Source organism: Mauremys mutica, chromosome 11, assembly GCF_020497125.1.
Source record: "Mauremys mutica isolate MM-2020 ecotype Southern chromosome 11, ASM2049712v1, whole genome shotgun sequence".
Taxonomy (NCBI): domain Eukaryota; kingdom Metazoa; phylum Chordata; order Testudines; family Geoemydidae; genus Mauremys; species Mauremys mutica.
The window spans coordinates 86,505,153-86,530,469 of record NC_059082.1 but is presented as its reverse complement, the minus strand read 5'-3'; the positions used below and the strand labels follow the sequence as shown (position 1 = coordinate 86,530,469).

The 25,317-nt window shown below is 54.0% G+C and overlaps 1 long non-coding RNA gene across 3 annotated transcripts; it reads right to left on the bottom strand.

Moving 5' to 3' along the window:
• Positions 1 to 3,905: 3,905 nt before the first annotated feature.
• On the bottom strand, positions 3,906 to 24,014 carry LOC123343795. Of its 3 annotated transcripts, none has more exons than XR_006572358.1 (4): positions 23,956 to 24,001; positions 22,705 to 23,670; positions 20,701 to 22,540; positions 3,906 to 3,937 (listed from the first exon to the last, which is right to left on the bottom strand). It is a non-coding gene; the product is annotated as an uncharacterized LOC123343795 (long non-coding RNA). The 3 variants fall into 3 exon arrangements; XR_006572359.1 differs by lacking the exon at positions 3,906 to 3,937 and having other exon boundaries at positions 20,026 to 21,904; positions 22,267 to 22,540; XR_006572357.1 differs by lacking the exon at positions 3,906 to 3,937 and having other exon boundaries at positions 20,026 to 22,540; positions 22,705 to 23,657; positions 23,956 to 24,014.
• Positions 24,015 to 25,317: the final 1,303 nt, after the last annotated feature.

Genomic DNA, 25,317 nt, shown 5'->3' with positions numbered 1-25,317 from the left:
GAGAGGAAAGGAGAGAGAGAGTCCATGGGGCTGATCAATGGACAAGTTCAGTAGGAATTTGGGGTCCGTGCATCAGTGGCTTAGTTGTATGATATTTGGGGGTGGGGACTGCACTGTGAGGTAGAGGGGTTTAGGGTTCCCAAGCTGTACTGAGGGAATGTGGGATTCATAAGCTTTGGAGAGTAAGGGCAGGGTGGAGGGGGTTGAAAGGCCCCAGTGTGGCTGGGAAAGGTAACAGGAATTGGAGAGGGAAGCCTGGCTGGCTGTGGGTGGCATGGGGAAATGCGGTGCTGGGGAAGTGGGGCCCAGCAAAGGAGAAATAGGTTGGAGCCAACTGGGGTTGAGGTGTAGGGATTGGTTGTCATGGAGAATGTTGGGGTGCCCTGAGATGGGGAACAGATGGGGTGGATTGGAGGGCCACATGCAGGGGGCAGATTGGGGTCGGGTGAGCGGAGTCCTGGCAAGTCTGGGGATGCCGGAGCAGGTTGGAGGAGGTTGAATGGGTCCCGGTGGGGGGCAGGCTGGAATGCACTGAAGGAGATGCTGGGTGCATTACCTCGAGTGGCCACCTGGTGTCACTAAGTATTTTCCTCCCAGAGCAAGAGTGAAACCGGGTGGCCAGTCCAGATAATTCACAAACCATTTCCCCTCATCAAGGGACAGTGACAATGAGGGGCCACTCGGGGTTAATGCACAAAATATTTCCCTCATGGAACAGCAGTGTCAGTGGGTGGCCTCTTGGGAGAATGCAGAGAGCATTTATCTCATGGAGCAAGACACACACCGGGTGGGCCAGGGCTGGATCCAGACCCCAGCGCACCAAGCGTGTGCTTGGGGCGGCCTTCTGCGGGGGGCGCTCTGCCTGTCGCTGGGAGTGCAGCAGGCGACTTCGGTGGACCTCCCGCAGGCATGCCTGCGGATGCTCCACCAGAGCCGTGGGACCAGTGACTGCCAGTGCACCCCCCGCGGCATGCCGCCGTGCTTGGGGTGGCAAAATTGTTAGAGCTGCCCCTGGGGTGGGCAATCTGACTACTGGACAAAGCATTTCCTTCTTGGAGCAACTGTGCATCACCCTGCGTGGCCATACGTTGTCACTGTTGCTCCACGCAGAAACTGCTCTGTGCAATACCCTGCGTGGCCACACGGTGTCACTGTTGCTCCACGCAGGAAATGCTCTGTGAAATACCCTGCGTGGCCACACGGTGTCATTGTTGCTCCACGCAGGAAATGCTCTGTGCATTACCCTGCGTGGCCACACGGTGTCACTGTTGCTCCACGCAGGAAATGCTCTGTGCAATACCCTGCGTGGCCACACGGTGTCACTGTTGCTCCACGCAGGAAATGCTCTGTGAAATACCCTGCGTGGCCACACGGTGTCATTGTTGTTCCATGCGCAAAATGCTCTGTGCAATACCCTGCGTGGCCACACGGTGTCACTGTAGCTCCACACAGGAACTGCTCTGTGCAATACCCTGCGTGGCCACACGGTGTCACTGTTGCTCCACGCAGGAACTGCTCTGTGCATTACCCTGCGTGGCCACACGGTGTCACTGTTGCTCCACGCAGGAAATGCTCTGTGCAATACCCTGAGTGGCCACACAGTGTCACTAGTTATTTCCCTCATGGAGCCACAGAGACACTAGGTCAGGGGTCAGCAACCTCCGGCAGCCACGTGCCAAAGACGTGATGGGAGCCGATTTTCAATGGCACGCGGCTGCCTGCCGGGACTCCAGGGAGCCATTAAAAATCCTGCCAGCACGGCAAGCCGCAGGGTCCGCGCTCCCGGGCTGGAGCACCAGGTTGAGCGCAGCAAGCCGCCGGCCCCTCCCCCGGATCCCTGCCACCACGCGCAGAGCTCTGGGGCCGGGGCTGCGCGCTCCCGTGGGGCACCGTTTGGCTCTGGAGGGAGGCAAAGACGCTCCCTGCTTGTCCGGAGCCCTGCCCCCGCATGCGCAGCGCTCTGAGGGGTGGGGCTGTGCGCTCCCGCGGGGCAGCATAGGCTGGCTCTGCTTGGAGGCTTATGTTAAGGTGATCTGGGGCCAGGCAGGTTGGGTAAGGGGTGGCGGCAGTCAGGGGACAGGGAGCAGAGTTGGTTGGATAGGGGGTGGGATCCCGGGGGTGGCTAGGGGCGGGGGTCTCTGGAGGCGGCAGACAAGGACCCGGGGCGTGGATGGGGCATGGGAATTCCGGGGTCTGTCAGGGGGTGGGGGCTGGATAGGGGTCAGGGGGGTCAGGGGACACTTAGGGTGGGGGGCTCTCTGGAGGAGATGGTTAGGGGACAAGGAGCTGCGGCGGTTGGATGAGTCAGGAGTTTGGGGGGGGCTGTCAGGAGGCAGGGGGAGGGTTGTATGGCTCAGGAGTTCTAGGGGTCCTGTCAGGGAGTGGGGGTGTGGACAAGGGTTGGGGCAGTCAGGGGACAAGAACAGGGAGGCTTAGATAGGGGATAGGGTTCTGGGGGCCAGTTATGGGCAGGGGTCCCAGGAGGGGGTAGGCAGGGGACAAGGAGCGGCAGGGGGTTGGGGGAGCGGAGCAGTCACCCCGCCCTCTGCCCTGAGCCCTAACCCCCCCACACACACACACAGGCCCCTGCCCTGAGCCCGGTACCTCCCTCATACACACCCAGCTCTCTGACTCCTTCACACACACACACCCCCGACCCCAGCCCTGACTCTGGTACCCCCACACATACCCAGCCCCCCCGCCCTGACACCTGCACCCCCCTCACATGGCCCCAGTCCTCTGCCCTGACTCTTGCACCCCTACACATCCCCACCCCCACCCTGAGCACCAGAGGGGAGCTCCTGCACCCCCACTCACATTCCCACCTGCACCTCTCACACCAAATGGGAGCTGCCCAGGTAAGTGCCCCCACACCCAGACTTCCTGCCCCAACCCTGAGCCCCCTCCCTCATTCTAGCTCCTGGGCCAGACCCTTCAGCCCCAGCCCTGTGCTCGGTCCACTCCCACCCTCAGCTCAGTGCAGCGAGAGGAAGAGAATGGGCCAGAACCAGGGAGAAGGTAGCTACCGGCTGAATGTGGGCAGGGCCCCGCCCAGCCTGCTGGCGGCCTAGTGGAACAGAACCCCAGACCAGCAGCGGGTTGAGCAGGCCAGGGGTGTAAGATCAACATTTTAATTTAATTTTAAATGAAGCTACTTAAACATTTTGAAAACCGTATTTATTTTACCATACAAGACTGGTTTCTATGTCTATATATTATAGACCTAAAGAGACCTTCTGAAAAACATTAAGGTTTTGCGTGCCCGTAATACATTTTAGAGTGAATAAATGAAGATTCGGCCCACCGCTTGTGAATGGTTGCCGACCCCTGATATAGACAATAACGCTATTTCACTCCAGTGTCTTCCTAAATGTTAATAGTGCTGTTTTGATCTTTGAATCACAGCTATAGAAATAGACAAGACCCGAGCTAACACTTACCCTTCTATCTCTAACAATGCAGGCTGCATTTCAAACCTCTATTCCGTTACAGATCTTCCTAACCAGTCTTTAAAGTTCAGCCATGGGTCAAGGTCAGTTTGTGAGTTAACTAACTCTTGCAGGCCCCATCACCTTACAATGAGATATTACATTACACGCAGATCACCACAAGGTCTCTGTGGCTTTGAGCTCCTTAGGACCTAGCCTTTAAAATGCTCTTTGCCACTGACCAATCCCTGTGAGAAGGGTGCAGGTCTCCCCTTTCTAGCTCCTCTTGGGCCGCTGGCACTTGCTGGGCAATGAGACCACGCTCTCCTGAGGGAACGGAGGTCTCTCATTTACGGCGCTTTTCTCTCTGCCCCATTCGAACGCCCCTGGCTTAAGGACCACCCTGTAAGGAAGGTTTGGGTCTCCTTTGCCAAGCAAATTAAACCACAGGTCACTTTGACACGCCCGGCAAAATGACTGCCCTGTAACCAGGGTGTAAGGTCTTATCCCTCCAACGCTTAAACTAGGGGAGCCTTTTTGTGCCTGTGGCTGAGTGACACCCCACCGCTTGAGAAGGCTTGAGCTTCTGTTTCTCTTAGTGACAGGAAATTCCCCCACAATTATTTCTACTGGACTTTTTTGAGATTTGAAGTGAAATCTTACTTGCATCTGACCTGGATAGGTGACAACATGGTGTGGCGAAGGGGCAGCTGTAAGGGGATGGTGGTGGCCGTGGAAAAGTCGCCCCTTTTCTCAAAAAAGCCAAGAAATGGCCCAACCCATGCAAATGTCACACCGTCTGGAAATGAACAGGTGAAGTGGGGGGCTCCTTTCAGACCCTCACTTCCACCTCATCTTTTCTCAAGTCCTTTTGCCCTGCCCAACTTACACCGCTCAACCAACCACAACTTTGACCCTGTGTTTTCTTGTGCACAAGAAACACACCGTCACACTGATGAGTGTTCAACTGTAGACATTCGGACAGCTCCCTCAGCTGTGTCCAAATTCCAGGCCTTGTGTCTCTTTGGAGATAGACAGAGGAGATTCCTAGGGCTACGTCCGAAGGGATTGATATGGCTATCCTTTCTGAAATGTGTTGATGTTCAGGTGTTGGATTCACATGCGGTGGTATTCAGAGCCAGCACGTGGGTGCACCTAACCCTACTAACAGGACTGCGTCACAAGGAAGAGGGGTCTTTTCTGGTAAAGGTTAGGGAGCACTAAGTTATTTTCTTAGGGTTAGGGTAGGAAGGTAGGAAGGTAAGTCCGGAAGGGTGTTGCTGAGAGATGGAGGATTCATCGGAAAGGAGACACTCAGCAGGATCCCTACCTTACCTGTTCATTTCCAGATCTTTTCACATTGGGGACTTCACCCCGCCCCCCACACACACCGAGTTTAAAGGAGGCGTATTTTACTAAAGAAAGGGTGACCGCCCTGTAATCAGAGTTCAGGCCCCTTTTCTCCTGTCTACATTGGCCCTCTTAATGGCACCCAACATAGTCACTCTGCAGAGCAGATTCTGGCCCCTCCCCAGCCACAGAGCCCCGTACCCAAGGAGGAAACACACGGCCTATGAAGAAAACTACAGCAAGTACAGATGAGGAACAGCCAGTTATGCAGAAACCCAAGGACTATTCATGTCTCCTTAGAAGGATGTCCAGGCTCCTCAGGTCTGCGTCTGCCGCTTTCTCCTTCAGCTGCTGCTCCTGGACAATTCCTCTGCAAGCGCAGGAAATGAGCGTAGCAAGGGCCATCACTACACAAAATTCAATTGGTGCAGGTAATCTTGCCCTCATTCCTGCCTATCTACATCAGGCCCACTTGAAGAGAGACAGTCAACATCCACAGTCACCCCTCCACTCTAGCGCCCACTACGATGCATGATTTCTGTCCCCTCCTACTTGTTCATAGCTCCCGAGACCTAGCCTGAGGGGATGCACACATAGCACTCCTACCCGTGCCCTATGAAGGGAAACAGCAAAGAGAGTGTGTGGGGGCCAACACAGTAGAGTAGAGTAGAGTAGAGAAGACACAGAGAGAAACAGAGGAGGAAGGCAAGCAACTCACCACCTGGAGTCATCCCTCATGGATCTAACCTTCTCCTGCCGAGGACACACCGATCCTGGCCAGAGAAATGATCAGTCGCTGAAAATGGGGACCGTGTCTCCCTCAAAACCACAGCTAGTCAGGAACCTTTTCTTACAAACCCACTCCACCTAACGGGGTGTCTCTACCTGTAGCCAGGTGGGCCGTGAGCAGAACCCTCAGCAAAACAGATACTTATCTCAGTGATAGTAGCAGCTGTTCTGCTCCCAGATGGACGGCTCCTGCCTGGCACCAACAACGCTCGCAGTCTCGTCACGCTCACTCATAAGGGCAGCAGACTTTGACATGTGACGTCTTTTTGCTTGGTACTAAAACCAGGGGATAAAACAAGTAAGCTACCGTCTCAGTCAGAAATGTCTCTTAGGCTCTTCTTTTCCCCTCTCACGCACGGCGGGGTTCCGCCCTCTACCCATTACACCTTTAGGACTAAAAGTACAAAGCACCTCTTACAACAACACCCAACAGAGTCACTCTGCAAAGCAGACTCTGGCCCCTCCTCACCCTTAATCCCACAGAGCCCTCTACCCAACAAGAAACCACACGGTCAATGAAGAATACTACAGTGAGTACAGATGACTCTGTGACTTCAAAGCACTGAGCCCTTACTCACAGTCAGTTATGCAGAAGGCAGAAACCTGAGAACTATTCTTGTTTCCTTAGAAGGATATCCAGGCTGCTCAGTTCCACTTCTGACATTCTCATCCGGCTGGGGCTCCTGGACAATTCCACTGCAAACTAATAAAGCCAAGCAAGAACTGTCACTACACAGAGCTCTATGAATGCCCTCATCCCTGCCTGCCTCTCCCATCTCATCTACATCAGCCCGACTCGATGAACAGAGACTGAGTAAACATTGACGGTCACCATTCCACTCTAGCGCCCACTACCCTGCATGATTTTCATCCCCTCCTACTTCTTCATAGCTCCTGAGACCTAGCCTGTGGGGATGCACACCTAGCACTCCTGCCCGTGTCCTATCAAGGGAGACAGCACAAGGAGAGGCAAGGACAGACAGAGAGTGTTGGCCAACACACTAGTGAAGAGAGAGAGAAACACAGAGAAAGGCAAGAAACTGATATGGGCCGTGAGCAGAACCCTCAGCAAAACAGACACTTATCTCACTGACAGTGGCGTCTGCTCGACCCCCACATTGACGGCTGTTGCCTGGCATGAACAATGCTCACAGGCTCGCTGCTCTCACTCACTTTCCATCGCACGAGGGCAGTAGACTCTGATGTGTGACTGCTGGGTTTAGTACCAAGGAAGAAGTAAAAGGAAGAAAAAAATAAAATAAAATTACCATCTCCGTCTGCAATGTCCCATAGTCTCTTCATTTCACATCTCCCGTATCCCACAGCTCTGCCCTCAACCCTCTCCCAGTACTTCTTTACAGCTGCAACTAGAAGAGACTCATTTTAACTGCACCCAAAATAGTCACTTTGCTCAGGAGACTCTTGTCCCTTCCCCAGCCTTAATCCCAAAGAGCCTCGTACCCAACGAGGAAGCAGACGGCCTATGAAGGAAACAAGAGTGAGTACAGATAAGGAATTGAAAACACTGACTTCTTACTCATAGCCAGTTATCCAGAATGCAGAAAGCTGAGGACTGTTCATGTCTCCTTAGAAGGATCTCCAGGCAGTTCAGGTCCACTTCTGCCAGCTTCTTCTCCAGCTGACACTCCTGGACAATTCCTCTGCAAACTAATAGAGGCAAGCAAGAACTATCACTACACCAGTGGTTCTCAACCTTTTGTACTGATGGTCCCTTTTACATAGCAAGCTTCTGAGTGTGACCCTCCCCTTATAAATTAAAAACACTTTTTGTATATTCAACACCATTATAAATGCTGGAAGCAAAGTGATGTTTAGGATGGAGGATGACATTTCACAACCCCCCAAATAACAACCTTGCGGCCCCCTGACAGGACCTAAACCCCAGTTTGAGAACTCCTGCACTACATAGAGCCCAATTAAGGCCCTTTTCCCTGCGTCACTTTCGATCAGTCTCAGCCCCACAACACCCACAGTCACCGCTCCACTCTAGCGCCCACTGCCCTGCATCATTTCGGCCCCCTACTTGTTCATAGCTCACAAGACCTAGCCTGTGGGGATGCACACGTAACACACCTGCCCGTGTCCTACGAAGGAAGACAGCACAAGAAGAGGCAAGGACAGAGAGAGAGAGAGAAAGAAAGGCAGACAGACAGAGTGTGTGTTGGCCAACACATTAGAGGAGAGAGAGAGAAAAACGTGGGAGGGAGTCAAGAAACTCACCAGCTGGAGTCATCCCCCTGGATCTAATATGCTGCGGAGGACACACTGGTCCTGGCCAGAGACATGAGCAGCCCCTAAAAATGGGGCCATCGTCTCCTTGTAACCGCAACTAGTCAGGAACCTTTTCTTACAAACCCAGCCCCAGCTAACGGGGCATCCCTACCGGGAGCAAGATGGGCTTTGAGCAGAGCAATCGCCAAAGAAGACACTTATCTCATTGAGAGTGGTGGCGGTTCCGCTCCCAGATGGACGCCTTCTGCCTCGCATCAACAACGCTTGCAGACTCATCGCTCTTGCTCTCTTTCCATTGCAGGAGGGCAGTAGACTCTGGCCTGTGACTTCTTTTCTCTTGCTACTAAACCCAGCACAAGGGGGGAAAACAAATCAGTTACCCTTTCAGTCAGCAACTTTGGGTAGGCTCTTATTTTCCCCTCCTGCACACAGTGGGGCTCCGCCCTCAACCCTATTCCTATTACACCGGTAGGACTACAAGTAGAAAGCACCCCTTGCAACGACACCCGAAATAGTCACTTTGCACAGCAGACTTTGGTCACAGAAACCAAATCTCAAGGGGGAAAATAAAACATAGAAATTGGGCTTGTTTTTGACCTGTACCTTATTGCTCATTGTAGCTTGCTGCTTCCGGCAAGCAGGGGCAAAGGGGGGAGAGAGAGTCAGGGGTGCACAGCGGACCCACCACAGTCCCAGCCTGCACGCCAGGAGAGATCTAGTCATTGAGTGTTGGGGTTCTTAGGAATCGGCTTGTTTTGGCCTTATTGGAAATAGGATTAGCTTGATTTTTGGAATACTGTGAATTCAGGGTTCTTATCTACCCAGTGAAAGTTGGCAAGTATGACTCTGGTCTCTTCCCCAGCCTTAATCCCACAGTGCCCCATACCAAACAAGGAAGGCAACGGCCTATGAAGAAAATTACAGTGAGTACAGATGAGGAATTCCAAGCACTCACCGCTTACTCACAACCAGTTAGGCAGAAGGCAGAAACCTGAAGACTGTTGAGGTCTCCTCAGAAGGATGTCCAGGCTGCTCACGTCCACTTCTGCATATTCTCATCCGGCAAGGGCTCCTGGATGATTCCTCTGCAAACTAATAAAGTCAAGCAAATACAATCACTACACATAGCACTACTGGCGCATTTAATCTTGCCCTCATCCCTGCCTCCCTCTCCCATCCCATCTACATCCGCTCGACTCGATGAACAGAGACTGAGTCAACATCCACAGATACCGCTCCACTCTAGCGCCCAATACCCTGCATGATTTTCATCCCCTCCTATTTGTTCATAGCTCCCGAGATCTAGCCTGTGGGGATGCACACCTAGCACTCCTATCCGTGTCCTATGAAGGGAGACAGCACAAGAAGCAGCAAGGACAGAGACAGAGTGAGAGAGAGAGACAGACAGACAGTGTGTTGGCCAACACATTAGAGGAGAGAGAGAGAGAGAGAGAGTAAAAAACACAGGAGGGAGTCAAGAAACTCGTAAGATGGAGTCATCCCCCTGGATCCAACCTTCTGCTGCAGAGGACACACCCCTCCTGGCCAGAGAAATTACCAGCCCCTGAAAATGGGGACCTTGTCTCCTTCATAACCACTAGTTAGGAACCTTTTCTTACAAACCCAGACCTTGCTAATGAGGCATCCCTACCAGGAGCTGAGACGTGAGCAGAACCCTCAGCAAAACAGACACTTATCTGAGTGACAGTAGCATCTCCTCGGCTCCCAGATGGACGGCTCTTGCCTGGCCTGAACAATGCTCACAGGCTCGCTGCTCTCACTCACTTGCCATGGCATGAGGCAGTAGACTCTGACGTGTGACTTCTTTTTCCTTGGTACTTAAGCCAGCAGAGGGGAGAAAAAGAAAAAAAAATAGCATCTCGGTCTGCAATGTCGCATAGTCTCTTCATTTCACATCTCCTGTATCCCACAGCTCCGCCCTCAAACCAACTCCCCTTACTACTTTACACCTGCAACTAGACAGGACCCATTGTAACTGCACCCAAAATGGTCGCTTTGCTCAGGAGACTCCTGTCCCTTCCCCAGCCTTAATACCACTGTGCCCGGTACCCAACGAGGAAGCACATGGCCTGTGAAGAAAACTACAGCAAGTACAGATAAGGAATTGAAAGCACTGACCGCTTACTCACAGCCAGTTGTTCAGAAGGCAGGAAGCTGAGGACTGTTCATATCTCCTTAGAAGGATGTCCAGGCTGCTCAGATCCACTTCTGCCAGTTTTTCCTTGGGCTGGGGCTCCTGGACAATTCCTCTGCAAGCGCAGCTGCAAAAGCCAAGCATGAGCCATAACTACACACAGCTCTATTGGTGCTTGAAATCTTGGCCTCATCCCTGCCTCCCTCTTCCATCCCACCTACATCGGCCCCACTCGACGAACAGAGACCGAGTTAACACCAACAGTCACCGCTCCACTTTAGCGCCTACTGCCCAACATGGTTTTCGTCCCCTCCTACTACTCCAGGGCTTCCAAGACCTAACCTGTGGGGATGCACACCTAGCACACCTGCCCATGTCCTAAGACGGGAGACAGCATAAGGAAAGGCAAGGATAGAGACAGGGTGTGTGTTGGCCAACATACTAGAGAACAGAGAGAGAGAGAGAGAGAGAGAGAGAAACACAGGAGGAAGGCAAGCAACTCTCCACCTGCAGCCATTCTCCTGGATCTAACCTTCTGCTGCAGAGGACACATTGCTCCTGGCCAGAGAACTGAGCAGCCCTGAAAACGGGGACCTTGTCTCCCTCATAACTACTAGTCGGGAACCTGTTCTTACAAACCCAGCCCCAGCTAACGGAGCATCGCTACCAGAAACAAGGGGGCCATGAGCAGAGCAATCACCAAAACAGACACTTATCATTGAGAGTAGCAGCTGTTCCACTCCCAGTTGGACGGCTTTTCCGTAGCATCAATAGTTCTCGCGGTCCGATCACTTTTGCTCACTTTCCAACGTATGAAGGGAGTAGACTCTGACGCCTGATTTCTTTTCCCTTGGTACTAAAGCCAGCACAAGGGGAAAAAATAAGTTACCATCTAAGCAGGCAACGTCACATTAGCTCTTCTTTTCACCTCTCCCACACGGCGGCGCTCCACCCTCAACGCTCTTCCCATGACACCTTTAGCATTTCAGCCAAAAAGCAGCCCTTGCAACAGCACCCAACAGTCACTCTGAACAGCAGACTCTGGCCACTCTCCAGCCTTAATACCACAGAGTCCTGTACCCAACAGGGAAGCACACGGCCTGTGAACAATACTAGAGCAAGTAAAGATGAGGAATTAAAAGTATCACTTTTAAACAAACAATTTAATACTGTAACCAGTAATGATGATTGTGAAGCTTGGTTGAGGTGGTGCAGACAGAGGGTGGGATGTTTCCCAGAGAATGCCTTACTGCTAAATGATGAACTAGCACTCAGCTGGGCCCTCAAGGGTTAACGCATTGTTGTTAATGTAACCTCACACTCTACAAGGCAGCACGAATGGAGGGAGGGAGGGCAGACAGCATGGCAGAGAGAGACAGAGACACACCCTGTGTGGGGGGGGGGGAAGAGAGTGAGTGATGCACATTGCCCCTTCAAGTGCGCTGACACCACTTTAAGGACATTGCCTTTTTAAGTAGGTCAGGAAGTTGAGACAGCAGCTGCAGGCAGCAGACTCTCTCCACCCTGAGCCCTGTCCTGTCCCCACCCTGCTCTAGATGAAGGGGTAAGTGGGGGGCAGGAGTAGGGGGACACCCTGACATTAGCCCCCCTTTCCCCTCTCCCCTGTACAGCAAGCACGAGGCTCCGGGGAGCAGCTCCAAGGCAGAGGGCACGAGCAGCACATGGCAGTGGGGGGGAAGGGACAGCTGAACTGCCAGCAACTTAGGGGGGCAGGGAGCTGATGGGGGGCTGCCGGTCCACCCTGGTTCCAAGCCCCCACCAGCGAGCTGAAACGGGCTGCTTTTCCTGCAAGGACTGGATAAACCAGGCAGCTGCCAAGCAACGTTATAAGGGAGCATTGCGCAATGTTACACAAGCATGTTCCCTAATTGATCAGCAACGTAACAACTTTAACCGGGGCAACTTTAAGTGAGGAGTTCAGTGCTTTGAATACAGTATCACTTACTCACAGCCAGTTATGTGCAAGGCAGAAAGCTGAGGACTGTTAATCTCTGCTTAGAAGAATGCCCAAGCTACTCAGGTCCACATCTGCCACCTTCTCCTTCGGCTGCTGCTCCTCCATGATTCCTCTAGAAGCGCAGCTGCAAAAGCCAAGCATGAGACATCACTACATACAGCTGTATTGGTGTGTGAAATCCACTCAATGAATACAGACCGAGTAAACATTGAGTCACCGTTCCACTCTCGCACCCATTGTCCAGCATGATTTTCATCCCCTCCGACTTGTTCATAGCTCCCAAGACCTAGCCTGTGGGGATGCACACCTAGCACGCCTGCCCGTGTGCTATGAAGGGAGAAGGGATAAGAAGAGGCAAGGACAGAGACAGACAGAGAGAGAAAGAGAGTGTTGGCCAACATACTAGAGAAGAGACAGACAGAGAGAGAAACATGGGAGGAAGGGAAGCAACTCGTCACCTGGAGTCATCCCCCTGGATCTCACCTTCTGATGCAGAGGACACACTGCTACTGGCCAGAGAACTGAGCAGCCCCTGAAAATGGGGACCTTGTCTCCCTCATAAACAAACACTTTCTCACAAACAGCCCCAGCAAATGGAGCGTCCCTACCAGGAGCAAGGTGGGCCGGGAGCAGAGCAATCACCAAAACAGACACTTATCTCATTGAGAGTGGTGACTGTTCCACTCTCAGTAGGACAGCTTTTCCTTGGCATCAGTAGTTCTTAAGGTTCCATCGCTCTCGCTCGCTTTCCATGACATGAAGGCAGTAGACACTGACACGTGACTTCTTTTCCCTTGGTACTAAACCCAGCATGAGGGGAAAAAACAAGTAAGTTACCATCTCAGTGGGCAATGTTGGGGAGGCTCTACTTTTCGCCTCTCCCACACAGTGAGGCTCTGCCCTGAACCCTCATCCCATCACACCTTTAGGACTACAAGTAGAAAGCAACCCTTGGAATGAGACCTTAAAACAGTCACTCTGCACAGCACACTCTGGTCACACACACACCACACCTGTGGGGATAAACATGATTTGGCTTGTAACTTATTGCTTTCTGTAGCTTGTTGCTTCCAGCAAGCAGACGCAAAGGGGGGGGGCGAGAGTCAGGGGTGCACAGTGGGCCCACCACAGTTCCAGACTGCAGACGCCAGGAGAGATCTAGAGACTCTGGTCCCTTCAAGCCTTAATCACACAGAGCCCCATAGACAATGAGGAAGCAAACAGAGTGTGAAGAAAATTGCAGTGAGTACAGATGAGGAATTACAAGCCCTGACCTCTTACTCACAGGCAGTTACGTGGGAGGCAGAAAGCTGAAGACTGTTCATGTCTGCTTAGAAGGATTTCCAGGCGGCTCAGGTCCACTTCTGCCAATTTCTCCTCCGGCTGCTGCTCCTGGATGATTCCTCTGCAAACGCTGGACGTAACCCAAGAAAAAGCCATCACTACACAAAATTCAACTGGTGCATGAAATCTTGCGCTCATTCCTACCTCCCTGTCCCACGCCATCCACATCAGCCCCACTAGAGCAGAGACTCCATCAACACCCACAGTCACCGCTGCACTCTAGCGCCCACCACCCTGTGTGATTTTGGTCCCCTCCTACTTGTTCATTGCTCCCAAGACCTAGCCTGTGGGGATGCACAGCTACCACACCTGCCCATGTCCTACGAAAGGAGACAGGACAAGGAGAGGCAAGGACAGAGACAAACAGACAGAGAGTGTGTTGGCCAACACATTAGAGGAGAGAGAGAGAGAGAAAAACGTGGGAGGAAGTCAAGAAACTCACCAGCTGGAGTCATCCCCCTGGATCCAACCTTCTGCTGCAGAGAACACACTGCTTGTGGACAGAGAAATGACCAGCCCCTGAAAATGGGGACCTTGTCTCCCTTGTAACTACAGCTATTCAGGAACCTTTTCCTACAAACTCAGCCCCAGCTAACGACAAGTCCTGGCCTGGAGGCAGGTGGACCGTTACAAGAGTCCTCACGAAACCAGACACTTATCTCACTGATGGTGACGTCTGCTCCACTCCCAGCTTCATGGCATCTGCATAGCCTGGAATCAACAACGCCACAAGCCAGCTGATTGCCACAGGCAGGAGGCCATGGGGGAAGGCACTGATCTGCGGGGTCTGCTGGCGGGCGGGAAGTGCTGGGGTGGGGGGGCATAGGAGAGCTGATGGGGGGCTGCCGACTGTGGACAAAGCAGGCAGCCAAACGCCGTTATAGCGAAGCATTGCACAACTTTAAATACAGCATGTTCTGTAATTGACCAGGGACCTAAGATTGAAACAATGTTAAGCGAGAGGATGTTAAGTGGAGAGTTACTGTCAATTCATGGAGGATGAGTCCATCAACGGCTATGAGTCAGGATGAGCAGGGATCGTGTCCCTGGCCTCTGTTTGCCAGGAGCTGGGAATGGGTGACAGTGGATGCATCACTTGGTAATTTCCTGTTCTGTTCATTCCTTCTGGGGCACCTGACATTAGCCACTGTCGGTAGACAGGATACTAGGCTAGATGGACCTTTGATCTGACCCAGTCTGGCCATTCTTACGTTCATATGTTAAGCAGCCTGTTGCACCTGCATCCAAGACAGTCACTGAGCAGAGGAGACTGTTGTCCCTTCCCTTGGTCGTAATCCCACAGAGCCCCATGGCCAACAAGGAGGCTCACGGCCTCTGAAGAAAACTTGAGTAGTAGTAACGGATGAGGGATAGAGGCCATAATTGTTCACTCACAGCCAGTCATGGAGAAGGCAGAAAGCTGAGGACTCTTCATCTCTGCTTACAAGGATGTCCAGGCTGCTCAGGTTCACTTCTTCCAGTTTCTCCTCCGGCTCCAGCTCCTGGACAATTCCTCTGCAAACTAATAAAGACAAGCAGGAACTATCACTACACAGAGCTCTATTAACACCCTCATCCCTGCCTCCCTCTCCCATCCCATCTACAGCCACCCCAGTCGAGGAACAGAGACTGAGCCCACACTATCAGTCACCGCTCCACTCTACAATCCACTGCTCCCCACGGGTTTCGTCCCCTAGCTCGCCTGCCCGTGTGCTAGGAAGGGTTAGTGTTGGGCAGGAAGGAGAGAGAAGGGCTGAGGGGCCCCATGGGTGGAGGGAGGAATGGGGGTGCAGGTTGGGGAATGTTGTACAAAGGAGAAAAGGGCACTGGGCGTCCCACAGATCTAGGGACAGAGTGGGGTGCAGGTTGCGGTGGGAGGGAGGAAAAAGGGGACTGAGGGGCCCAATGGATGGGGGAATGAACTGGGGGGGGCTGTTGGGGAGGAAGGGGAGCTGAGCAGTCCCTACAGGTGGGGGCATGGATGGAGGCGCAGGTTGTGGTGAGCTGGGAGGATGTTGGAGAGAGATGGGATCTGAGGAGTCCCTTGAATGGAGGAATGAACTGGGGGATACAGGCGTGTAGGTTGGGGACAGTTGTTGCAGGCTGGGGGGTGTTGGGGAGGGAGGTAGGGAGGGGGGCGGAAGGGGGCTATGGGAGAAGGCATGTACGGGGGAAAGTAGGGATGGGGTGCAGGTTGGGGTGGCCTAGGTGGTGTTGGAGGGAGAAGAAAGGACTGAGGGGCCCAACGGATGGAGGGATAGATGGGCGTGGGCTGGTTTCGGCTAGAGGAACGGGCGTTCAGATTAGAGAAGGCTGCAGGCATAGGTGGCGGGGTAGGTGGGTTGGGGACTGGGGAAGCAGGTTGGGGAAGGTTGGGGCGGGCTGGGGATTAAAGGGGGGGGACGAGAAAAGTCAGGGCGGGCTGGGGGGTGCGGGAGGGAAGAGGAAGTTTGTGAGGGGCTGAGGGGGGTTAGAGAATGTCACAGGGAGCTGGGGAGGTTGGGGGTGGGGAAGGTGGTGGCGCACTAGGGGGGCTGGGGGCACCAAGGGGGCTTGGGAAATTCACAGTGTGCTGGGGGCTCCGTGGGGGAAGGGAAGCTTGCGGCACACTGCAGATGTGTGGGGAAGGTGGTGGCCCATGAGGAGCTGGGGAAGCTCACAGCAGTGCGGGGGCACCGGGGGCGGGGCATGGGGGGCTGGGGAAGGTTGCAGGGGCTGTGGCTGGGCGGGGGGCTGTGGGAGCCTGGGGGGGGAGAAAAGGCACGGTGGGAGGGTGGGGGGCATGGCTGGGTGAGAGAAGTTGTGGGGATGGGGGGGCTGTGGTTAGGCAGGGGGGGAGGAAAGGTGTGCTGGGGGTGCCGGGGGGGGGGGTGGGAGCCTGTGGGGGGGAGGAAAGACACGCTGGGGGGGGCTGTGGCTGGGTGAGGGAAGCAGTGGAGATGGGGGGGCTGTGGCTGGGCGGGGGGGAGGAAAGGTGCACTGGGGGGAGGAAAGACGCGCTGGGGGTGATGGGGGTGCCGGGGGGGCCCGTCAGGGGAGGGAAGCTTGTGGCACACTGAAGGTGTGTGGGGAAGGGGGTGGCCCATGAGGAGCTGGGGAAGCTCACAGCAGTGCGGTGGCACGGGGGGTTGGGGAAGGTTGCAGGGGCTGTGGGAGCCTGGGCGGGGAGGAAAGGCAGACTGGGAGGGTGGGGGGCTGTGGCTGGGTGAGGGAAGCTGTGGAGATGGGGGGGTTGTGGCTGGAGGGTTATGGGGGTGCTGGGGAGGAGGGGAAGAGGGGGCTGTGGCTAGGCAAGGAGAGACGTGCTGGGGGTGCCGGGGTGGGAGGAAAGATGCGCCAGGGGGGGCTGTGGCTGGAGGTGCCGAAGGGGAAAAGGTGGGGGTGGGGAGGGGGCTGTGGCTGGGCGGGGGGGAGGAAAGACACGCCGGCGGGGGAGGCGGGGTGACTGTGGGAGCAGTTAGGGGGGGCGGGGGGGCCGGTCCCAAACACTCCGGGGGGGGCGGGGTCGCGGCGGGGGCCCCACGTCCCGGCACCGCAGCGCCTCCCGCCCACCGCACTAGCGTCCCCCGGTTACCACGGGCGGCCTCCAGACCGCTGACGTCACTTCCGCTCCAGGCCCCGCCCTGCGAGCGCAGCCCGTCACGCCCAAAGCGCCGCCCGCTGGGTCCGCGGGGGCTGATGGGAGTTGTAGGCCGGGGTGCACTGCTACTCCAACAAGCCCCTGCGTCCTCCCGCCCTGCGCCCCTCCCCGCAGCGGGGGCTGGGGGCTCTGGCTGGGACCCCCGCTATTAACCCTCCCCCGCCCTGGTGAAGGATTGAACAGCTGGAGACTGGGGCCGTGTGCAGAACAGATGCAGAACTCTGCAAAAACCACCAGTGCCCGAGAGCGAGAGGGACATGGATCGATCCTATCGGCTTTAGATCTACAGACTGGAGCCAATGAGGCAAACAGTGACACCGCGTGGCCACGAAGGGTAATACACAGAACAGTTCCTGCATGGAGCTACAGTGACACCGTGTGGCCACGACGGGTAATGCACAGAGCATTTCTCTCAAAGGAACAGTGACACCATGTGGCCATGGAGGGTAATGCACAGAACAGTTCCTGCATGGAGCAACAGTGACACCATGTGGCCACCCAGAGTAATGCACAGAAGAGTTCCTGCATGGAGCAACAGTGACACCGTGTGGCCACGACGGGTAATGCACAGAGCAGTTCCTGCATGGAGCAACAGTGACACCGTGTGGCCACAACGGGTAATGCACAGAGCATTTCTCTCAGAGGAACAGTGACACCATGTGGCCACGTAGGGTAATGCACAGAGCATTTCTCTCAGAGGAACAGTGACACCGTGTGGCCACTCAGGGTAATGCACAGAGCATTTCTCATGGAGGAATAGTGACACCGTGTGGCCACGCAGGGTAATGCACAGAACAGTTCCTGCATGGAGCAACAGTGACATCGTGTGGCCACGACGGGTAATGCACAGAGCAGTTCCTGCGTGCAGCTACAGTGACACCGTGTGGCCACGCATGGTAATGCACAGAACAGTTCCTGTGTGCAGCTACAGTGACACCATGTGGCCACGCAGGGTAATGAACAGAACAGTTCCTGCATGTAGCTACAGTGACACCGTGTGGCCACGACGGGTAATGCACAGAGCATTTCTCTCAGAGGAACAGTGACACCGTGTGGGCACGCAGAGTAATGCAAAGAACAGTTTCTGCATGAGCTACAGTGACATCATGTGGCCACGCAGGGTAATGCACAAAGCACTTTTCACGAAGCAACAGTGACATCGTGTGCCCACGCAGGGTAATGGTGTGTCTGTTCCTCTGAGAGAAGTGCTCTGTGCAATACCCTGCGTGGCCACACGGTGTCACTGTGGCTCCATGCAGAAACTGCTCTGTGTATTTCCCTGCGTGGCCACATGGTGGCACTGTTGCTCCGTGAGAAATCGTCTGTGCATTACCCCACATGGCCACACGGTGTCACTAGTTATTTCCCTCATGGAGCCACAGAGACACTAGGTCAGGGGTCAGCAACCTCCAGCAGCCGCGTGCCAAAGACGTCACAGGAGCCGATTTTCAATGGCACGCGGCTGCCTGCCGGGACTCCAGGGTGCCATTAAAAATCCTGCCAGCACGGCAAGCCGCAGGGTCCATGCTCCCAGGCTGGAGCATCGGGCCCAGCGCAGCAAGCCGCCGCCCCCTCCCCCGGATCCCTGCCGCCACGCGCAGAGCTCTGGGTCCGGGGCTGCGTGCTCCTGTGGGGGAGCGTTTGGCTCTGCAGGGAGGCAAAGACGCTCCCCACTCATCCAGAGCCCTGCCCCCGTGCGCGCCGCACTCTGAAGGGCGGGGCTGTGCGCTCCCACGGGGCAGCATAGGCTGGCTCTGCTTGGAGGCTTATGGTAAGGGGATCTGGGGCTGGGGAGCTTTGGTAAGGGATGGCGGCAGTCAGGGAACAGGGAGCAGGGTTAGTTGGATAGAAGGTGGGATCCTGGGGGGGTGGGGGTCTCTGGAGGCAGCAGGCAGGGAACAGGGGGGTGGATGGGGCATGGTAATTCCGGGGTCTGTCAGGGGGTGAGGGCTGGATAGGGGTCAGGGGACAGTTAGCGTGGGGGGGGTCTCTGGAGGAGGCTGTCAGGGGACAAGGAGCTGGGGCAGTTGGATGAGTCAGGAGTTTGGGGGGGCTGTCAGGAGACAGGGGTGTGGAGGGGGTTGCGGCAGGCAGGGAGCAGGGTGAGGATTGTATGGGTCGGGAGTGCTGGGGGTCCTGTTGGGGGTGGGGAGTGGTTGGATGGGGCGTGGGAGTCCGGAGGTCTGTCTCGGGATGTGGATAAGGGTTGGGGCAGTCAGGGGACAGGTAAGGGGTAGGCTTCTAGGGGGGCAGTCAGGGGACAAGAACAGGGAGGCTTAGATAGGGGATAGGGTTCTGGGGGGCAGTTGGGGGCAGACGTCCCAGGAGGGAGTAGTCAGGGGACAAGGAGCGGAGGGGGTTGGAGGTTCGGAGGGGGGCAGTCACCCAGCCCTCTGCCCTGACACCCCCCTCACACACACACACACACACACACAGGCCCCTGCCCTGAGCCCTGTACCTCCCTCATACACACCCAGCCCTCTGTTGACTCCTTCACCCCCCCCGGCCCCCAGCCCTGACTGTGGCACCCCCACACATACCCAGCCCCCCCGCCGTGACACCTGCACCCCCTCACATAGCCCCAGTCCTCTGCCCTGACTCTTGCACCCCTACACATCCCCACCCCCACCCTGAGCACCAGAGGGGAGCTCCTGCACCCCCACTCACATTCCCACCTGCACCCCTCACACCAAATGGGAGCTGCCCAGGTAAGTGCCCCCACACCCAGACCTCCTGCCCCAACCCTGAGCCCCCTCCCTCATTCTAGCTCCTGGCCAGACCCTTCAGCCCCAGCCCTGTGCTCAGTCCACTCCCACCCTCAGCTCAGTGCAGAGAGAGGAAGAGAATGGGCCAGAACCAGAGAGAAGGTAGCTACCCGCTATATGTGGGCAGGGCCCCGCACAGCCTGCTGGCGGCCTAATGGAACAGAACCCCAGACCAGCAGCTGGTTGAGCAGGCCAGTGGTGTAAGATCAACATTTTAATTTAATTTTAAATGAAGCTACTTAAACATTTTGAAAACCTTGTTTATTTTACAATACAACACTAGTTATATAATATATAGACATAGAAACTAAAGAGACCTTCTGAAAAACATTAAAATTTATTACTGGCACGCGAAACCTTAGAGTGAATAAATGAAGACTCGGCACACCACTTGTGAAAGGTTGCCGTCCCCGATATAGACAATAACGCTATTTCACTCCAGTGTCTTCCTAAATGTTAATATTGCTTTTTTGATCTTTGAATCACAGCTATAGCAATAGACAAGACCTGAGGTAACACTTACCCTTCTATCTCTAACAATACAGGCTGCATTTCAAACCTCTATTCCGTTACAGATCTTCGTAACCAGTCTTTAAAGTTCGGCCATGGGTCAAGGTCAGTTTGTGAGTTAATTAACTCTTGCTGGCCTCGTCACCTTATAGTGAGATATTACATTACACGCAGATCACCACAAGGTCTCTGTGGCTTTGACCTCCTTAGGACCTAGACCTTAAAACGCTCTTTGCCACTGACCAATCCCTGTGAGAAGGGTGCAGGGCTCCTCTTGGGCCGCTGGCACTTGCTGGGCAATGAGACCACGCTCTCCTGAGGGAACAGAGGTCTCTCCTTTACGGCGCTTTTCGCTCTGCCCCATTCGAATGCCCCTGCCTTAAGGACCACCCTGTAAGGAAGGTTTGGGTCTCCTTTGCCAAGCAAATTAAACCACAGGTCATTTTGACACGCCCGGCAAAAGACTGCCCTGTAACCAGGGTGTAAACCTCCAACGCTTAAACTAGGGGAGCCTTTTTGTGCCTGTGGCTGAGCGACACTCCACCCCTTGAGAAGGCTTGAGCTTCCATTTCTCTTAGTGACAGGAAATTCCCCCACAATTATTTCTACTGGACTTTTTTGAGATTTGAAGTGAAATCTTACTTGCGACCTATCCAGGTCAGATGCAACATGGTGTGGCGAAGGGGCAGCTGTAAGGGGATGGTGGAGGCCGTGGAAAATTCGCCCCTTTTCTCAAAAAAGCCAAGAAATGGCCCAACCATGCAAATGTCACACCGTTTGGAAATGAACAGGTGAGGTGCCGGGCTCCTTTCAGACCCTCACTTCCACCTCATCCTTCCTCAAGTCCTTTTGCCCTGCCCAATTTACACCGCTCAACCAACCACAACTTTGACCCTTTGTTTTCTTGTGTACAAGAAAGACACCATCGCACTGATGAGTGCTCAACTGTAGACATTCGGACAGTTCCCTGAGCTGTGTCCAAATTCCAGGCCTTGTGTCTGTCTCTTTGGAAATAGACAGAGGAGATTCCTAGGGCTACGTCCGAAGGGATTGATGTGGCGGTCCTTTCTGAAATGTGTTGATGTTCAGGTGTTGTAATCACATGCGGTGGTATTCAGAGCCAGCATGTGGGTGCACCTAACCCTACTAACAGGACTGCGTCACAAGGAAGAGGGGTCTTTTCTGGTAAAGGTTAGGGAGCACTAAGTTATTTTCTTGGTGAGGTAGGAAGGTAAGTCCGGAAGGGTGTCGCTGAGAGATGGAGGATTGATCGGAAAGGAGACACTCAGCAGGATCCCTCCCTCACCTGTTCATTTCCAGATCTTTTCACATTGGGGACTTTCCGCCCCACCCACACCGAGTTTAAAGGAGGAGTATTTTACTAAAGAAAGGGTGACCACCCTGTAATCAGGGTTCAGGCCCCTTTTCTCCTCTCTGCATTGGCCCTCTTAATGGCACCCAACATAGTCACTCTGCTGAGCAGATTCTGGCCCCTCCCCAGCCACAGAGCCCTGTACCCAAGGAGGAAACACACGGCCTATGAAGAAAACTACAGCAAGTACAGATGAGGAACAGCCAGTTATGCAGAAACCCGAGGACAATTCATGTCTCCTTAGAAGGATGTCCAGGCTTCTCAGATCCACTTCTGCATATTCTCCTCCAGCGAGGGCTCCTGGACAATTCCTCTGCAAACTAATAAAGCCAAGCAAGGACCATCACTACACCGAGCTCTATGAATGTCCTCATCCCTGCCTCCCTCTCCCATTCCATCTATATCCGCCGGACTCAATGAACAGAGACTGAGTCAACATCCACAGACACTGCCCCTCTCTAGCGCCCACTATCCTGCATGATTTTCATCCCCTCCTACTTGTTAATAGCTCCCGAGACCAAGCCTGTGGGGATGCACACCTAGCACTCCTGCCCCTGTTCTATGAAGGGAGACGACAAAGGAGAGGCAAGGACAAAGACAGAGAGAGAAAGAGTGTTGGCCAACATACTAGAGAAGGGAGAGAGAGAGAGAGAGAAACACAGGAGAAAGGCAAGTAACTCACTATCTGGAATCGTCCTCCTGGATCCAACCTTCCGCTGCAGAGGACTCACCGGTACTGGCCAGAGGACTGAGCAGCCCCTGAAAATAGGGACCTTGTCTCCCTCGTAACCACAGCAGAGCCTTCACCTAACAAGACACTTATCTCACTGACAGTGGTCCTTGCTCCACTCCCAGCTGGATGGTTCTTCCCTGGCATCAACAATGCTTAGAATCTCCCAGCTCTCGCTCCCTTTCCATGGCATGTGCTGAGTGGACTCTTGGTACTAAACCCAGCACTAGGGGGAAAAACCAATCAGTTAGCATCTCACTCTGCAACGTGCATAGGTTCTTCTTCTCCCATCTACCACACCTCAGGGCTCCGCCCTCAACCCTCCTCCCATTACAGCTTTAGCACTACAACTAAAAAGCAGCCCACTGCACCTACATCCAAGATACTCACTCTGCACAGGAGACTTGTGCCTTTGCCTCGTCTGAATCCCACAGAGCACCGTGTCCAATGACGAAATTCAGAGCCTCTGAAAAAAAACCAGAGCCAGTACAGATAAGGGCAGAAATCTGAGGACCATTCATGTCTGCTTAGAAGGATGTCCAGGCTCCTCAGGTCCGCGTCTGCCACTTTCTCCTTCAGCTGCTGCTCCTGGACAATTCCTCTGCAAGCGCAGGAAATGAGCGAAGCATGAGCCATCACTACACAAAATTCAATTGGTGCAGGTAATCTTGCCCTCATCCCTGCCTATCTACATCAGGCCCACTTGAAGTGAGACAGTCAACATCCACAGTCACCCCTCCACTCTAGCACCCACTACGATGCATGATTTCCGTCCCCTCCTACTTGTTCATAGCTCCCGAGACCTAGCCTGAGGGGATGCACACGTAACACTCCTGCCCGTGCCCTATGAAGGGAGACAGCCAAGAGAGAGAGAGAGAGAGAGAGAGAAAGAGAGAGAGAGAGAGAGAGAGAGAGAGAGAGAGAGTGTGTGTTGGCCAACATAGTAGAGTAGAGTAGAGAAGACAGAGAGTAACAGAGGAGGAAGGCAAGCAACTCACCACCTGGAGTCATCCCTCATGGATCTAACGTTCTCCTGCCGAGGACACACCGATCCTGGCCAGAGAAATCATCAGCCCCTGAAAATGGGGACTGTCTCCCTCAAAACCACAGCTAGTCAGGAACCTTTTCTTACAAACCCACCCCACCTAACGGGGTGTCTCTACCTGTAGCCAGGTGGGCCGTGAGCAGAACCCTCAGCAAAACAGATACTTATCTCAGTGATAGTAGCAGCTGTTCTGCTCCCAGATGGACGGCTCCTGCCTGGCACCAACAACGCTCGCAGTCTCGTCACTCTCACTCATAAGGGCAGTAGACTTTGACATGCGACGTCTTTTTGCTTGGTACTAAAACCAGGAGCTAAAACAAGTAAGCTACCGTCTCAGTCAGAAATGTCTCTTAGGCTCTTCTTTTCCCCTCTCACGCACGGCGGGGTTCCGCCCTCTACCCATTACACCTTTAGGACTAAAAGTACAAAGCACCTCTTACAACAACACCCCACAGAGTCACTCTGCACAGCAGACTCTGGCCCCTCCTCACCCTTAATCCCACAGAGCCCTGTACCCAACAAGAAACCACACCGTCAGTGAAGAATACTACAGTGAGTACAGATGACTGAGTTCAAAGCACTGAGCCCTTACTCACAGCCAGTTATGCAGAAGGCAGAAACCTGAGGACTATTCTTGTTTCCTTAGCAGGATGTCCAGGCTGCTCAGGTCCACTTCTGACATTCTCATCCGGCTGGGGCTCCTGGACGATTCCTCTGCAAACTAATAAAGCCAAGCAAGAACTGTCACTACACAGAGCTCTATGAATGCCCTCATCCCTGCCTGCCTCTCCCATCTCATCTACATCAGCCCGACTCGATGAACAGAGACCGAGTCAACACTGACGGTCACTGCTCCACTCTAGCGCCCACTACCCTGCATGATTTTCATCCCCTCCTACTTCTTCATAGCTCCTGAGACCTAGCCTGTGGGGATGCACACTTAGCACTCCTGCCCGTGACCTATGAAGGGAGACACCACAAGGAGAGGCAAGGACAGAGACAGAGAGTGTTGGCCAACACACTAGAGAAGAGAGTAAGAGAGAGAGAGAGAGAGAAACAGAGAAAGGCAAGAAACTCATATGGGCCGTGAGCAGAACCCTCAGCAAAACAGACACTTATCTCAGTGACAGTGGCGTCTGCTCGACCTCCACATTGACGGCTGTTGCCTGGCATGAACAATGCTCACAGGCTCGCTGCTCTCACTCACTTTCCATCGCATGAGGACAGTAGACTCTGATGTGTGACTGCTGGGTTTAGTACCAAGGAAGAAGTAAAAGGAAGAAAAAAAAAATAAAATTACCGTCTCCGTCTCCAATGTCACAGTCTCTTAATTTCACATCTCCCGTATCCCACAGCTCTGCCCTCAACCCATCTCCCATTACTTCTTTACAGCTGCAACTAGAAGAGACCCATTTTAACTGCACCCAAAATAGTCACTTTGCTCAGGAGACTCTTGTCCCTTCCCCAGCCTTAATCCCAAAGAGCCTCGTACCCAATGAGGAAGCACACGGCCTATGAAGGAAACAAGAGTGAGTACAGATAAGGAATTGAAAACACTGACTTCTTACTCATAGCCAGTTATCCAGAAGGCAGAAAGCTGAGGACTGTTCATGTCTCCTTAGAAGGATGTCCAGGCAGTTCAGGTCCACTTCTGCCAGCTTCTTCTCCAGCTGAGACTCCTGGACAATTCCTCTGCAAACTAATAAAGGCAAGCAAGAACTATCACTACACCAGTGGTTCTCAACCTTTTGTACTGATGGTCCCTTTTACATAGCAAGCTTCTGAGTATGACCCTCCCCTTATAAATTAAAAACACTTTTTATATATTCAACACCATTATAAATGCTGGAAGCCAAGTGATGTTTAGGATGGAGGATGACATTTCACAACCCCCCAGATAACAACCTTGCGGCCCCCTGACGGGACCTAAACCCCAGTTTGAGAACTCCTGCACTACA